Here is a 14,249-nt window from a genome sequence, read left to right as displayed (position 1 = left end):
AGTCTCACTTCTTTGCACAGCCTGGAGTGCAGTGGCATGTGTCTCAACCTTCCGTGTAGCTGGAACTACAGACATGTGCTGCTATTTTAAATTTTATTGTAGAGACAAGGTCTTGCCAGGTTGCCCGGACTGGTCTTGAACCTGTGGGTTTAGGCAATCCACTTGCCTTGGCCTCCCAAAGTGCTGGGATTACAGGCTGAGCCACTGAGCGCGGCCAATAGTTAAGTTTTTGTAACTGCTTTTTTAGTTTAGATAGTGTTTGAGTCTCAGTGATCACAGGTTTTGTTTTGTTTTTTAATTTCAAGGGAGTATTCTGAGGCTTGATGTTTTTAGGACTTGGAGAGTTTATAATAAAATACATTAATAGTACACAGACGAGAGTATTATTATCTAAACATGTGTTGATGACTTTGTGCTTTTAGGTATACCAAGCTTGGCTACGCAGGCAACACTGAGCCACAGTTCATTATTCCTTCATGTAAGTAAAGCTCTATCCTTGGGTTTATAAAGGATTTGTTTCTTAGCATTGTTCTAAGCCTTCCAATTTTGTTTTTCAGAGTATAATAATTTACTTACCATCTTCATTTAGAAGATTGTTCTGGTTATCCCTCAATTTTCTAGTCCTTTGATTCCCTTCTGATACAGCTCTTGGTCACTGTCGTTGGAGTCTCAACGTGGGTTGGTAGAAAGCTTTTATTCAAGCATAAACGTCTGAACTGCCTTGAAAAAATATATCTGGTTCTTTAAGTTTAAGTTGTAATTTTAAGTAAGTACAGTTCTCTTAGCAACTTCATGAACTGAATATCTGCTGTCCTATTCACTCTATTGAAATAAGTTTTTTTTGATGGAAATGAGAGGCCTGTTGACTTTTTTATTGCGTTTAGAAGTATTCTGTTTTTGTTTAATTTTTAGTTGGTAGAGAATGATAAGCTTAAAAGAGGAAGTGTCCTTGCATTTTGGAGCAGCTTCATCCTACCCACTCTTTATTTCCCACAGGAGTATCTCTAAGGTTAGCTTAGTTGTTTATGGGGTGAGATTCTCTGGAAGTATCTAAGTTTCAGATTTTTATTTGGATATAGTTTGCCAAAGAGTAAGATGTGTCAATCAAGAGTGAAAAACTCTGCTCCCTTAATGTAGGTCTTGTTAGAGAAGTTATGATTGTAGAAATTGTAAATTGTTAGTTGTTATGGGGCCAGTGATATTGTAAAGACAGGCTCTTGGGGACCAGTCTGGGACATAGACAGTGTAGGAAAGCTGGAGGGAAGGAACTTGATTAGGCTTCATTTTTTTGAGTCTGAGTCTTACTCTGTTGCCCAGGCTGGAGTGCAGTGGCACCGTCATAGCTACTACAGCCTCAACCTGCTGGACTCAGGTGATTCTTCCACCTCAGCCTTTCAAGTAGCTGGGACTACAGGTGCGTGCTACCATGCCTGGGCAATTTTTTTTCTTTTTTGGATTTATTGTAGAGGTGAGGGCTCACTATGTTGCCCAGGCTGGTCATGAATTTCTGTGCTCAGGCAGTCCTCTCATCCTGGCCTCCCAAAGTGTGCTGAGATTACACACGTGAACCACCTCACTTGACCTTGATTAGTATTTATTCAAGGGAAGGCTAAATCTTTATTTGGTGAATGTGGATATTTAAAGCACTTGAAAGTAAACTCCAGGTTCCTTGAGAACATTTAAATCACCTCCTTCCAGTTCCTTGCTTGCTGGATAATTGACCATGGCTGTAATTTTCTAGATATAAACACTTTAATATGGGTTGTCTTTGATGATAGGCATGATTCATAAATGTGTGTCTTAGTCTGCGAAGGCTGCCATAATAAAATACCACAGACTAGGTGGCTTAAATAACAGAAATTCATTTCATCACAGTTCTGGTGGCTGGAAGTGCAAGATCAAGGTGCTGTCAGGATTGGTTTCTGGTGAGGCCTCTTTCCTTGGCTTGCAGAGGGCTACCTTGTCAGTGTGTCTTCACGTGGTGTTATCTCTCTGTGAGTGTGTGGGCTTGGGGGAGTACTCTGGAGTGTGTCTTTTTCTTTTTATAAGGCCACCACTCTACTGGATTTGGAGCCCACATTTAACCTTAATCACCGCCCTTAAAAGTCCTGTTTCCAAGTGCAGTTCTATTAAGGGTTAGGCTTCTGGTTCGGTCTATAACAATTGGCATTCTGTAGGATGAAGCAGTCTTTTGTGAATTTTGTTAATGTGAATGTCCCAGAACTTGATCATTCCATGCTGAGTTGATAAATTGAACTTTCTGACTTTTCAAAGCAGAGGATTAGATTTTAGCCTTGTTAAGTGCAACAACTATAAAAGGTTGACCTTGCACCTTTTGCTTTAATGTGCTGTCATTTAAAACTGTCAGTAGCATTCACTTGGCTGCTCCATTTAACCTGTCATAATTAATATAGAAGGCATCATAATTAATATAGAAGGCAATGAAGACAGTTATTAGCAGGATTTCATTCACTGTCAAAAGGCAGGAGAGCTCTCAGACTGCTGCTGTCAGAACCTTAGCAGTGGTGGCAGAAGCTAGAAAGATAATGAAAATGGCAAAGAGGTGGGAGTAAAAAGAGCAGTTATATTGTTGACTGAGCTTGTTGCAAGAGATGGAGCCCCAGGAGGCAATGTTAGAACATGTCTGGGCAGAAGTGAAGGCGCTGGAATGGGTAGAGGGCCTTGGCTACCTGGGACTGTTGGCCTGTTGCCTGTCTTGGTGCTGCTGGGAGTGGAACCATTTTTCTGGTTACAGAGGCCCCATTCACAAGACCAAGTTCGGGAGGCAAGACCTCACGGGGGTGTAGAAAAACAGGGGTGTTCTGGGCGTGATGGAACAGAGTGTTGGGAGGGTTGGCATGTGGAGTAGGGCTAGGCGATCGACTTGAAAGTGTCCTCCTAAGGAATTTTACTTTTATTTGGCAAACCAGGAATTTCCAAACTGTTTCTGAGGACCTTCCTTAGGCACCTGGCCCGCAGGACTGAAGAAGCACTAAGCCTTGTGTCTGTTTTCTGAGCAGCTCTGCACGAGCTTGATTTTGCTTGATTTGCAGAATTGGCTTGATTGTTTGAAGAAAGGTTTTTCCTACCTTTTAAAAAAGTTACTGAGTCGGGCTCGGTGGCTCAGCCTGTAATCCCGCGCCTTTGGGAGGCTGAGGTGAGTGGATTGCCTGAGCCCGCGGGTTCGAGACCTGCCTGGGCAGGCGAGACCTCATCTCTACAATAAATCAAAAAATTAGCCGGGCGTGGTAGAGCGCGCCTGTAATTCTGGCTACTCGGAAGGCTGAGGCGGAAGGATCGCCGGAGCCCAGCAGGTCGAGGCTGCGGTGGCCGGGAGCGGCCACTGCACTCCAGTCTGGGCGACAGAGTGAGACTACAACTCAAAGAAAAAAAAAAAGTTACTGGAGAATATTGGGAGTCATCTCACAGCTTCAGGCAGAGGGATATGTAGTGATCATATCAGTAGAAAGAAGATGGAAGGGGATGGAATAGAGAAAGCAGATGTATAAATATTCTTGGCTGGACGTGGTGGGTCACACCTGTAATCTCAGTGCTTTGGGAAGCTAAGGTAGGAGGATTGCATGAGGCCAGGAGCTCAAGACCAGCTTGGACAACACAGTGAGGCATCTCTCGCTAAAGGGAAAAAAAAAAACAAGAGAGATAGAGAGAGGGAGAGAGGAAGGAAGGAAGGAAGGAAGAAGAAAGAAGAAAGAAAGATAAATGTTAGCCAGGCATGATGGTATATACTGTAGTCCCAGCTACTCTGGAGACTGAGGCAGGTGTATTTGAGGCCAGGAGTTCGAGGTTACAGTGAGGGAGGGGTCGGGAGAAGGTAAGTACATTTTAGACATTTGGTGTTAGAAGAGTTCAGGTGTGAAGAGATATAATGCTCAGGAAAGAGATCTAGACTGGAGATAGAGACTGAGCTGTGAAGTATAGTGTATGAGTGTGTGTGTGTGTATAATTTTTTTTTTTTTTTAGCTAAAAAAGAACCTTAAAAATTTGACTTTGGCAAAAAAAAAAATTGCAAAAGAAAATATAGCAAAGACCCATGGACCCATCACCTAAAATGAATGAATGTTAGTATTATTTCTTTCTGTGTGAGAGTAATAAATAAGTGACACATTATAGGTTGAGTACCAGCCCCTCTTTTTTCCCTGCTTCCTTGCTCTTGTCTTCCTCTGATGGATATATTCTGGTTGGTTTCCAGTCCATGTCTTATCCTTACATGGCATATATAAGGATACACAGTTTTGTTAAACACTTCCAAAATGGTATGATGCTGTAGCCAACTTTCTGCATTGTCTTTAAGAAGAAATACTGTCAATTTTATGTTTTTACATTTATCAGTGCTGATATATACAAGTCTAGATCAGAATTCTAATGTGAATATACAACATTTTTTTTTTCATTTGGGCATTTTCCAGATTTCTCTTTTATACAAAATGGTATACTAAGTATTTCCTTATGTACATGTGCTAGTTTCCCAAGAGGAAATAATCGGAAATGGAGTTTTCATACTAGGGTGTGCACATCTTCTTCTTTATTAGATATTGCCAAATTACTCTTCCAAAAGATTGTACTGATTTATATCCCATCACCATGTGAGAGTTTCTGTTTCTGCTCATCTTTGACAAGTTGGTATTGTAAGATGTACATTTTTCCAGCCTAATGAATGTAAATACTAGCTTATTTAAAAAATGTACACTTCTCTATTACTGGTAAGGTTGAGCACCTTTTGCTGCCTGTACATACCTTTGCTCATTTTTCTGCTTTTTTTTTCTTTTTTTCTTTTTTGAGTTGAAGTCTCACTTGGTCACCCAGACTGGAGTGTAGTGGCTGCTCCCGGCCACCGCAGCCTCGACCTGCTGGGCTCCGGAGATCCTTCCGAGTAGCCAGAATTACAGGCATGCGCTACCACGCCCAGCTGGTTTTTTGATTTATTGTAAAGATGAGGTCTCTCTGCCCAGACAACGGGCTCAGGCAATTCACTCACCTCAGCCTCCCAAAGGCGCGGGATTACAGGCTGAGCCACCAAGCCCGGCTTTTTTTCTTTTTTCTTTTGAGTTGGAGCCTCATTCTGTCACCCAGGCTGGAGTGCAGTGGCACGCTCACGGCCACTGTAACCTCAACTTGCTGCGCTCAGGCGATCCTTCCACCTCAGCCTTCCAAGTAGCTGAAACCACAGGCATGTGCTACCACGCCTGGCTAATATTTTGGTTTCTTGTAAAGGCAAGGTCTTGCCGAGTTGTCCAGGCTGGTTTCAAATCCCTGGACTCTGGAATCCTCTTACCTCTGTCTCCCAATGTGCTTGTTTTACAGGTGTGAGCCACTGAGCCTGGATTTTTTTGTCTTTTTAATAGAGTTACAGAAAGTCTTTGTAGATACTAAACATAAACTTTATGCAGTTTTTTTTTGTTCTATAAATTTTTGAAAAATGGTTTTTTTTTTTTTTTGAGTTGGCGTCTCACTCTGTCGCCCAGACTGGAGTGCAGTGGCCGCTCCCGGCCACCGCAGCCTCGACCCGCTGGGCTCCGGCGATCCTTCCGCCTCAGCCTTCTGAGTAGCTGGAACTACAGGCGTGCGCTACCACGCCCGGCTGATTTTTTGATTTATTGTAGAGATGAGGTCTCGCCAAGTTGCCCAGGCGGGTCTCGAACCCACGGGCGCAGGCAATCCACTCACCTCAGCCTCCCAAGGCGCGAGATTATAGGCTGAGCCACCGAGCCCGGCTGAAAAATGATTTTTCAATCTGGAAATTTAAAATTTTAATATAGTGAAACTTTTCAGTCTTTTTCTTTTATAATTTTACGGTTCCTATTTTTAAAAATGTGTTTCTACTCAAAAGTCATAAAGTATTTCTATATTTTCTTCTAAGAACATTTTATTTTAATTTGTTCAAAGAGATAGCTAATTTTATTTGTTTTCCAAGTAGAAGGCTAGTTGTCTCAGCACATTTCTTGAAGAGTATGTTCCAACTTGATATGCTTCTTCGATCATACTGGGGTAGCATTTATGCTTGGGAATATTTTTGGTGTCTTTATTTTGTTTTATTGATGTGTTTATCAATTTCTGCTCCAAATTCACTGTTATATATTGTTACTTGCTCATATGTCTTTAGTTGGTAGGTTCAGTTTCTCCTTATTTTTTAAAATCTCAAAATAGTTTTGGCCCTTACTCTTGACTATAAATTTTAAGATCAGTCTGAGTTCCATGGAAAATTGCAATAGAGTTTTGATTGGAGATACATTATTTGTAGACTGATTTGGGAAAAATTTGACATCAAATTTGACATTCATGGATGAGATGGAATTGAGTAGTCCTATCTGTTAATGTGGTATATATGTTTTATTGTTTATTCATGTCTCTTGTGTTTTTTGGCAATGCTTTATAGTATTCTTTAAAAAGCTCTTATATTGCTTTTGGTGGATTTATTTTTAGGTATCCTTTACGTTTTTATTGCTGTTGTCAACATTTAAAAAATATTACATTTTCTAATTTGTTATTGCCAGCATATAGGAATACTGACTTTTGTAAGTTTATTTTGTTTTGTTTTCTTGAGTCAGGGTTTCACTCTGTCGCCCAGTCTGGAGTGCAGTGGCATGATCAGTTCACAGCAACTTCAACCTCCTGGGCTCAGGTGATCTTCCTGCCTCAGCTTCCTGAGTAGCTGTGGCTATAGGCACGTGCCACCATGTCCGCTAAATTTTTGATTTTTTTGTAGAAACAAGGTCTCTCTATGTTGCCCAGGCTGGTCTCAAACTCCTGGGCTCAAGCAGTCCTCCCGATTCAACCTCCTAAAGTGCTGGGATTCCAGGCATGAGCCACCGCACCTGGCTGTAAATTGTTTTTTAATACAACAACCGTGCTGATCTCTTTTATTTGTTCCAGTTGTCTGCAGTTTCTTTTAAATTTTCTGTGCAGATTGTTGTATTGCCTCCAAATAATGGTTATTTTGTTACTTCCAATCCTAACACTTAGTGCTTCTTTTCTTGGTCTTGTGCTGGCTAGAACTACTAAAATAGTGACTAGGGCCAGGTGTGGTGACTCATGCCTTGTAATCCTAGCACTTTGGGAGGCCGAGGAAGGAGAATCGCTTGAGCCCAGGAGTTTGAGACCAGCCTGGGCAACATAGCGAGACCATATCTCTATAAAAAAATTAAAAATGCAAAAATTGGGCTAGGTGTGGTGGTTCAAGCCTATAATCCCAGCACTTTGGGAGGAGGAAGCAAGAGGATTACCTGAGCCCAGGGGTTTGAAACTAGCCCATGCAACTTGGCGAGACCTAGTCTCTACAAAAAATCATAAAGTTAGCCAAACGTGGTAGTGTGTGCCTGTAGTTCCAGCTACTTGGAAGTTTGAGGTGGAAGGATCACCTGAGTCTAGCAACTTGAGGCTGCGTTGCCTGGGTGAAACAGTGAGACTGTGACTCCAAAAAAAAAAAAAAAAAATTTGTCCCTAAAATAAACAAGTCTATGAATGGCAACATTTTAAAAATTGCAAAAATTAACTGGGCATGGTGGTGTGGGCCTGTAGTCCTAGCTACTTGAGAGGCTGAGGTGGAAGGATTTCTTGAGCTTAGGAGTTGGAGGCTGCTGTGAGCCATGATCATGCCATGGTACTCCAACCTGGGTAACAGAGTTGAGACCCTGTCTCAAAATAAACAACAAACAAAAATAGTGATTAGAACTGGAGATAGGAGGTGCTTTTATTTTTCTCACTTTAAAAGGAATGAGAGTATAATTCTACTATTGATTACTATAGGTTTTTGTGGAAATGTTTTTTTAGATTAAAACAATGCTCTGCCATTCCTAGTTTAAGCAGAGCGTTTTTTTAAAAAAAATCATTAATGAGTGTTGACATTTATTTAAGACTTTTCCTTTATTGAGATGATTATATGGTTTTTTGACATTTACTAGGATTAATTATATTAATGAATTTTCAGATATTGAATCGTTATTTTACTTTTGTGATGAACCTTACATGGTTATGAAGTATGAAGTACATTTTGAACTGTATTTGCAGATATTTGTTTGGGATCTTTGCATCAGTATTCAAAAGTTAGATTGGTCTGTAAGTTTCATTTCTTGTACTGTTTTTGTCTGGTTGGAGTATCAAGATTATACTGGAGTCATAAAATCAGTTTGTTAACTTTCCTTTTTAATTCTCTGAAACAGTTTGTATAAGATAGGAATTATTGGCTTTTCGCCCTTGTTTTGTTGAACTCTGGTGTGTCCACGTGGCTCTTTGAGCTCTGACCACCATGTTTCCTAGCTTTGGTCTTTTCCCCTACCTTGGGGAGGTGAATCTTCTCTCTCCCTATTTTACTTTCTAAATAAACTATTTTCCAATAAAAAAAAAAAAAGATAGGCTGGGCGTGGTGCCTCATGCCTATAATTCCAGCACTTTGGGGCCAAGGTGAGAGGTTTGCCTGAGTCCAGGGATTTGAGAGCAGCCTGAGCAACTTGACGAGACTGTACAATGAATCAAGAAAAATCAGCCAAGCATTGTGGCGTGTGCTACTTGGCAGACTGAGGCAGAGAGATTGCCTGAGTCCAGCAGGTTGAGGCCATGAGTGTGCCACTGCGCTCCAGCCTGGGCGGCAGAGTGAGATGCCATCTAAAAAAAAAAAAGATAGGAATTATTTTTTTCTTGAAACTTTAGTAAAATATATAACAGTCTTTTGAGAAATATACTGGGTTAAAAAATATTACCTTTGTTATGTCTTTCAACTGCTGTAGCAAGTGTTCTTTAATATCTATATTTAAATCCTTAGATGTACTTTTTGTTAGATATACTCTTCCTGATGATCTTCCTTAAATTGCCCTCAGATAACTTTATGGCGTCAGATGACTTTGTAGCATTTAGGGAAATAGCCTGTTTCTTCTGGTTGTCCACATCCTACACTCATACTTTTTTTAAAAAAATTGCAGAACTTTTTAAAATTTTGGAACTACAACAAAAAATACATTTTTTTGTTATTTATTTATTTTTGTGAGTTGGGGTCTCACTCTGTCACTCAGGCTAGAGTACAGTGGCACAATCATAGCTCACTATGGCCTCAAAATCCTGAGATCCAGCAATCCTGTCTCTGCCTCCTGAGTAGCTGGGACTCCAGGTGTGTGCCACCATGCCCAACTAATTTTTTGTTTTTTTGTATAGACAAGGTCTCACTGTTTTGCCCAGGCTGGTCTTGAACTCCTGGGCTCAAGCAGTCCTCCAGACTCAATCTCTCAAAGTGCTGGGATTATAGGTGTGAGCCATTGTGCCTGGCAGATTTCTTATCATGATCCCCCCCCCCCCCCCGATGTGTTACCCCAGCTGGAGTGCAGTGGCATGACCATAGCTCACTGTATCCTCCAACTCCTGGCTTCAAGTGATCCTCCTGTCTCAGCCTCTTGAGTGCTAGGACTACAGGTGTGTGTGGCTTTGTCTTGCTAACTTTTACTTTTTTTTGTAAAGACAGTCTCGCTACATTGCCCAGGCTGGTCTTGAACTCTAGCTGCAAGTGATTCTCATGCCTCAGCTTCCCAGAGTCCTAGGATTATAGGCATGAGCACTGCACATGGCCTCATCATGGTCCTAATTTTCATTTCCTTAATGGCTAGTGATATTGAACATCTTTTTTTTTTTTTTTTTTTGAGTAGGAGTCTCAGTCTGTCGCCCAGGCTGGAGTGCAGTGGCACACTCATGGCCACTGCTGCCTTGGCCTGCTTGGCTCAGATGATCTTTCCACCTCAGCCTTCCAAGTAGCTGGAACTACAGACATGCACCACGATGCCCAGCTAATTATTTGTTTTACTGTAGAGACGAGGTCTCGCCAAGTTGCCCAGGCTGGTCTTGAACCCCTGGACTTAGGCAATCCTCTTGCTTCTACCTCCCAAAGTGCTAGAATTACAGGTGCGAGCCACCATGTCCAGCTCTTGAACATCTTTTCATGTGCTTATTTGCCATCTGAATATCATCTTTCAGGAAATGTCTTTTGTCCATTTTCTAATTTGATTATTCATATTTTTACTGTTGAGTTTTGAGAATTTTTTTTTTTTTTTTGAGTTGGAGTCTCACTCTGTCACCCAGACTGGAGTGCAGTGGCCGCTCCCGGCCACCGTATCATCGACCTGCTGGGCTCCGGTGATCCTTCTGCCTCAGCTTTCCAAGTAACTGGAACTACAGGCGCGTGCTACCACGCCTGGCTCATTTTGATTTATTGTAGAGATGAGGTCGCGCCAATTTTCCCAGGCGGGTCTCGAACCTGCGGGCTCAGGCAATCCACTCACCTCAGCCTCCCAAAGGCGTGGGATTACAGGCTGAGCCACCAAGCCAGGATAGTTTTTTTTATATATACTAGATATGAGTCTATTTGTCAGATATGTGATTTGCATTAATTTCTTCCAGTTTGTATCTTGTCTTCATCTTCACAGGTTATTTCACAAAGTGAAAATCTTTAATTTGACGAAGTAACAAATCATTGATATTTCTCTATTTTTATGTTTTAAATTTAATTGATTTCTGCTGTTACCTTTTACTGTTTCCTTTTACCTGCTTTGAGTTTATTTTACTCTTCTTTTTTTAGGATCATAAAGTAGGAATTATTATTGTATTTGTTGCTTATTTTATTTGTTTGAGATGGAGTCTCGCTCTGTTACCCAGGCTGGAATGCAGTGGTGTGATCATACCTCACTGAACTATGATCTGGAACTTAAATGATCTTCTTCTGCCTCAGTCTCCCAAGTAGCTAAGGCTACAGGCACTCACCACCACACCTGGCTAACTTTTAAACTTTATAGAGATGGGGTCTTGTTATATTGCCCAGGTTAGAATTTGGATGATTGGTTTGAGGCTTTTCTTTTTTGCTACTATAAACATTTAGTGCAAAAATTGTTTCCTCTTAGCTCCATTTTTAATCCATTCTTTCAAAGTAGATATGCCAGTGGCAAATTCTGCTGTGTCCCATATGTTTTGATATGTTTTCATTTATTCTCTGAGGCTTCCTCTTTGACCTATGGATTATTTAGGACTGTGTTGCTTAATTTTCAAGTGTGTGGGAGATACTATTTTTCTGTTATTGATTTCTAGGTTAAGTCCATTGTAATCAGAAAATATACTCTATGTGATTTAACTTCTTTTAAATTTTTTAAATTTTTTGATTTAACCTCTTTTAAATTTGTTTTATGACTCAGAGTAAAAATTATTTTGGTATAAGTTCCATGGGCACTTGAAAACAATGTGAATTCTGCTCTTGTTTATTAGAACGTTCTATAAAAATGTCAGAAACTATAGGTTGATGGTATATGTTGTTGTATTCTATATCCTTGCTGATTTTCTATCTACCTGTTCTATCAGTTGTTGAGAGAGAGGTGTTGAAATTTGGTTATAATTGTGAATTTGTAAGCTTCTCCCTTCAATTTTTTGCCTCACATATTTTGCAGCTGTATTCTTTGGTGCATACACATTAGGATTGTTATGGTCTTCTTGATGGATTGACTGTTTATCATTATGTAATGTCCTTGTGTATCAGTGCTAATTTTCTTTGCTCTAAAACCTACTTTTTCTGATGACAGTATAGCCACTCATTCTTTCTTTTGATTAATGTTTGCATGGCATATCTTTTTTCCAGTCCTTTTTTTTGCATGTTGTATGAGATGAGTCTATCACTGAGTATATGTGGTATGAGATGAGTTTTTCCGTGTGTGCATGTGGTATTAGACATGTCCCTTTCTGGGAGCATGTTATATAAGATGTGGCCATCCAGGGTGTATGTTGTGTAGGTGTGTCCATTTCTGGGAGCATGTTATATAAGATGTGTCCATCACTTTTTCCATGCTTCTACTTTCAACTTACATATATTGTTATGTTTCAAGAGTTTCTTGTAGGTAACAGAGTTAGTCATATTTTAGATCCACTCTGCCATTACCTAGCTTTTAATGGGTATATTTAGATCATTTATATTTATTGTAATTATTGATTAGTGCTTTTTCTGTTTATTCTTTTTGTTTTTTTGTTTCTCTCTTTTGTTTTGTCTACTCCTATGTCTTACTTAGCTATTTAAAAAAATTTCATTTTGATGTATCTGTAGTGTTTTTGAGTACATCTCTTGATATAACTTTTTAAGTGATTGGTCTAGCTATTACATTATATATATAAATTTTTCCTAGGCTACTGGTATAAACATTTTACCAGTTGGAGGGAAATGCAGAAACCTAACCTCCCTTTATATCACTTTACCCTCTTCCCTCATTTCTAATATAATTTTCTTAAACCTTGCCTCTACATACATTTTATTTTGTTCGATTCGTATCCGTTATAATTTTGGTTTCAACTGCCAAACATAATTTGGAAAACTCAAGAGGAAAAGGAAAGTAATTGTTATTATTCCTATTTTTGCCCTTTTCATTGTTCTTTCTTCCTGATGTACTCATATGTCTTCTGTCATCATTTTTCTTTAGAGAACTTTTTTTATCCATTCTTTCAAAGTAGTTATGCCAGTGGCAAATTCTCTTAGTTCCTCTTCTTATGAAAATGTCTTGATTTCTTCTTCATACTCAAGGGATATTTTTGCTGATTTCAGAATTATAGGTGGGCAGTTCTTCCAACACTTGAAAATGTTATGCCATTTCCTTTTGGGCTCTATGATATTTGAAGAATTATTTTCTTGGAAACTTTCAGAATTGTTTCGTTGTCTTTAGTTTTTAGAAGCTTGAGTATAATGTATCTTGGAATGGATTACTTTGGGGCTGGCTTATTTAGGCTTTGTCCAGACTTAAATCTGTTGGTTTATTTATTTATTTAGGCCAAATTTGGCACATTTTAAGCCACTATTTCTGTAAATACTTTTTTATAACTGTACCTTGTTTCTCTTCTCCTTCTGGAACTTGTAATACATGAATGTTAGATCTTTTGTTATATATCCCAAAATGTCCCTGAGGCTCTTTTTTATTTCTTCATTCTATTTTCTCTCTGTTGTTTAGACTAATTTCTGTTGTATTTTCTTCAAGCACGGTGATTCTCTCCTCCATCCTTTTCTGCTGTTGAGTTCATCTTTTGAGATTTTTATTTTCATTATTGTGATATTTAGTTCTAGAATTTCCATGTGAAATTGTCTTTATATCTTGTTTTTTTGCTCTGATTTTGTATTTTTTTGGTTGAGACTTTCTTTTATTTTCCATTTGTTTCAGGTGTGTTTGTAATTGCTCATTGAAGCGTTTTATGATGGCTCCTAAAATCCTTGTTTGATAATTGCAATATCTGTATCATCGTGATATTATTGTTTATTGATTGTCTTTTGTTGTTTTATTTGAGATGTTCCTGGTTCTTGCTGGGGTAAGAGTCTTTTTTTTTTTTTAAATCTAAAACCGGAACCTCTTAGATATTATGTAATGAGGTTCTGGATCTTACTTTAATTTTGTGTTTTAGTAAGTCTTTTCTGATACCACTCCAGCAGGGAAAGAGGGGTGCCTCTTCTTACTGCCAGTTTGGGTTCATACTTTAGGGTCTCCTTTGACCTCGTTGACACTCACTTGGCGAGGAGCTCTATGTTACTGTTGGGTGGCAGGGGGAATCAGGGTCTGAAGTATGCTGTGGTGTGCTGGAAATAGCTGGGGTGACATAAATAATTTTTTTCTTTCTTTTTTTGTAGAGATGGGGTATTGCTATGTATGTTGCCCAGGTTGGTCCTGGTCTTGCACACGTGGACTTAAGCAGTCCTCCTGCCTTGGCTTCTCAAATGTTGGGATTACAGGCATGAACCACCATGCCCAGACAACATTAATCATTTTTCTATAATAAACATCGATACTTACTTTTTAGATACATTTCTTCATTGTGTTCATAAGAATTACTTGGGTCACTTCTTGATTTCCATAGGTATAGACAAAAGATTTTGAATATAAGCTGTATAATATTTCAGCTTTCTTGTACGGATTCACTTGTTCCTGTGTATTAGTTAAAAGAAGTATACTCTATGTTTTTATTTTTAATACATCAAAACATAGATGTATGATATTGACTCAGAATGCTTTGATAAGATTTACTTTGTTGTCATTAACATTTTTGATATAAGCCGGGCTTGGTGGCTCAGCCTGTAATCCCACGTCTTTGGGAGGCTGAGGTGAGTGGATTGCCTGAGTCCACGGGTTCGAGACCCGCCTGGGCAGCGAGACCTCATGTCTACAATAAATAAAAAAATCAGCCAGGCGTGGTAGCGCATGCCTGTAATTCTGGCTACTTGGAAGGCTGAGGCGGAAGGATCG

At 39.5% G+C, this 14,249-nt stretch overlaps 1 protein-coding gene across 2 annotated transcripts in view; it reads left to right on the top strand.

The window, feature by feature from the left end:
* Window positions 1-422: 422 nt before the first annotated feature.
* Window positions 423-14,249, top strand: part of ACTR3B (ARP3 actin related protein 3 homolog B) — an 81,108-nt gene continuing 67,281 nt past the window's right edge. For both annotated transcript variants that reach the window (XM_021717832.1, XM_021717833.1), the window contains exon 1: window positions 423-478. The gene's annotated coding sequence lies outside the window, so the exon portion shown is untranslated. The remainder of the gene's footprint in view (window positions 479-14,249) is intronic.

The sequence above is a fragment of the Carlito syrichta genome, unplaced genomic scaffold, assembly GCF_000164805.1.
Source record: "Carlito syrichta isolate Samal-C Ts95f unplaced genomic scaffold, Tarsius_syrichta-2.0.1 Scaffold311222, whole genome shotgun sequence".
NCBI lineage: Eukaryota > Metazoa > Chordata > Mammalia > Primates > Tarsiidae > Carlito > Carlito syrichta.
Note: the sequence above shows the minus strand (reverse complement) of the source record. Positions and strands in the feature narration are given on the sequence as shown.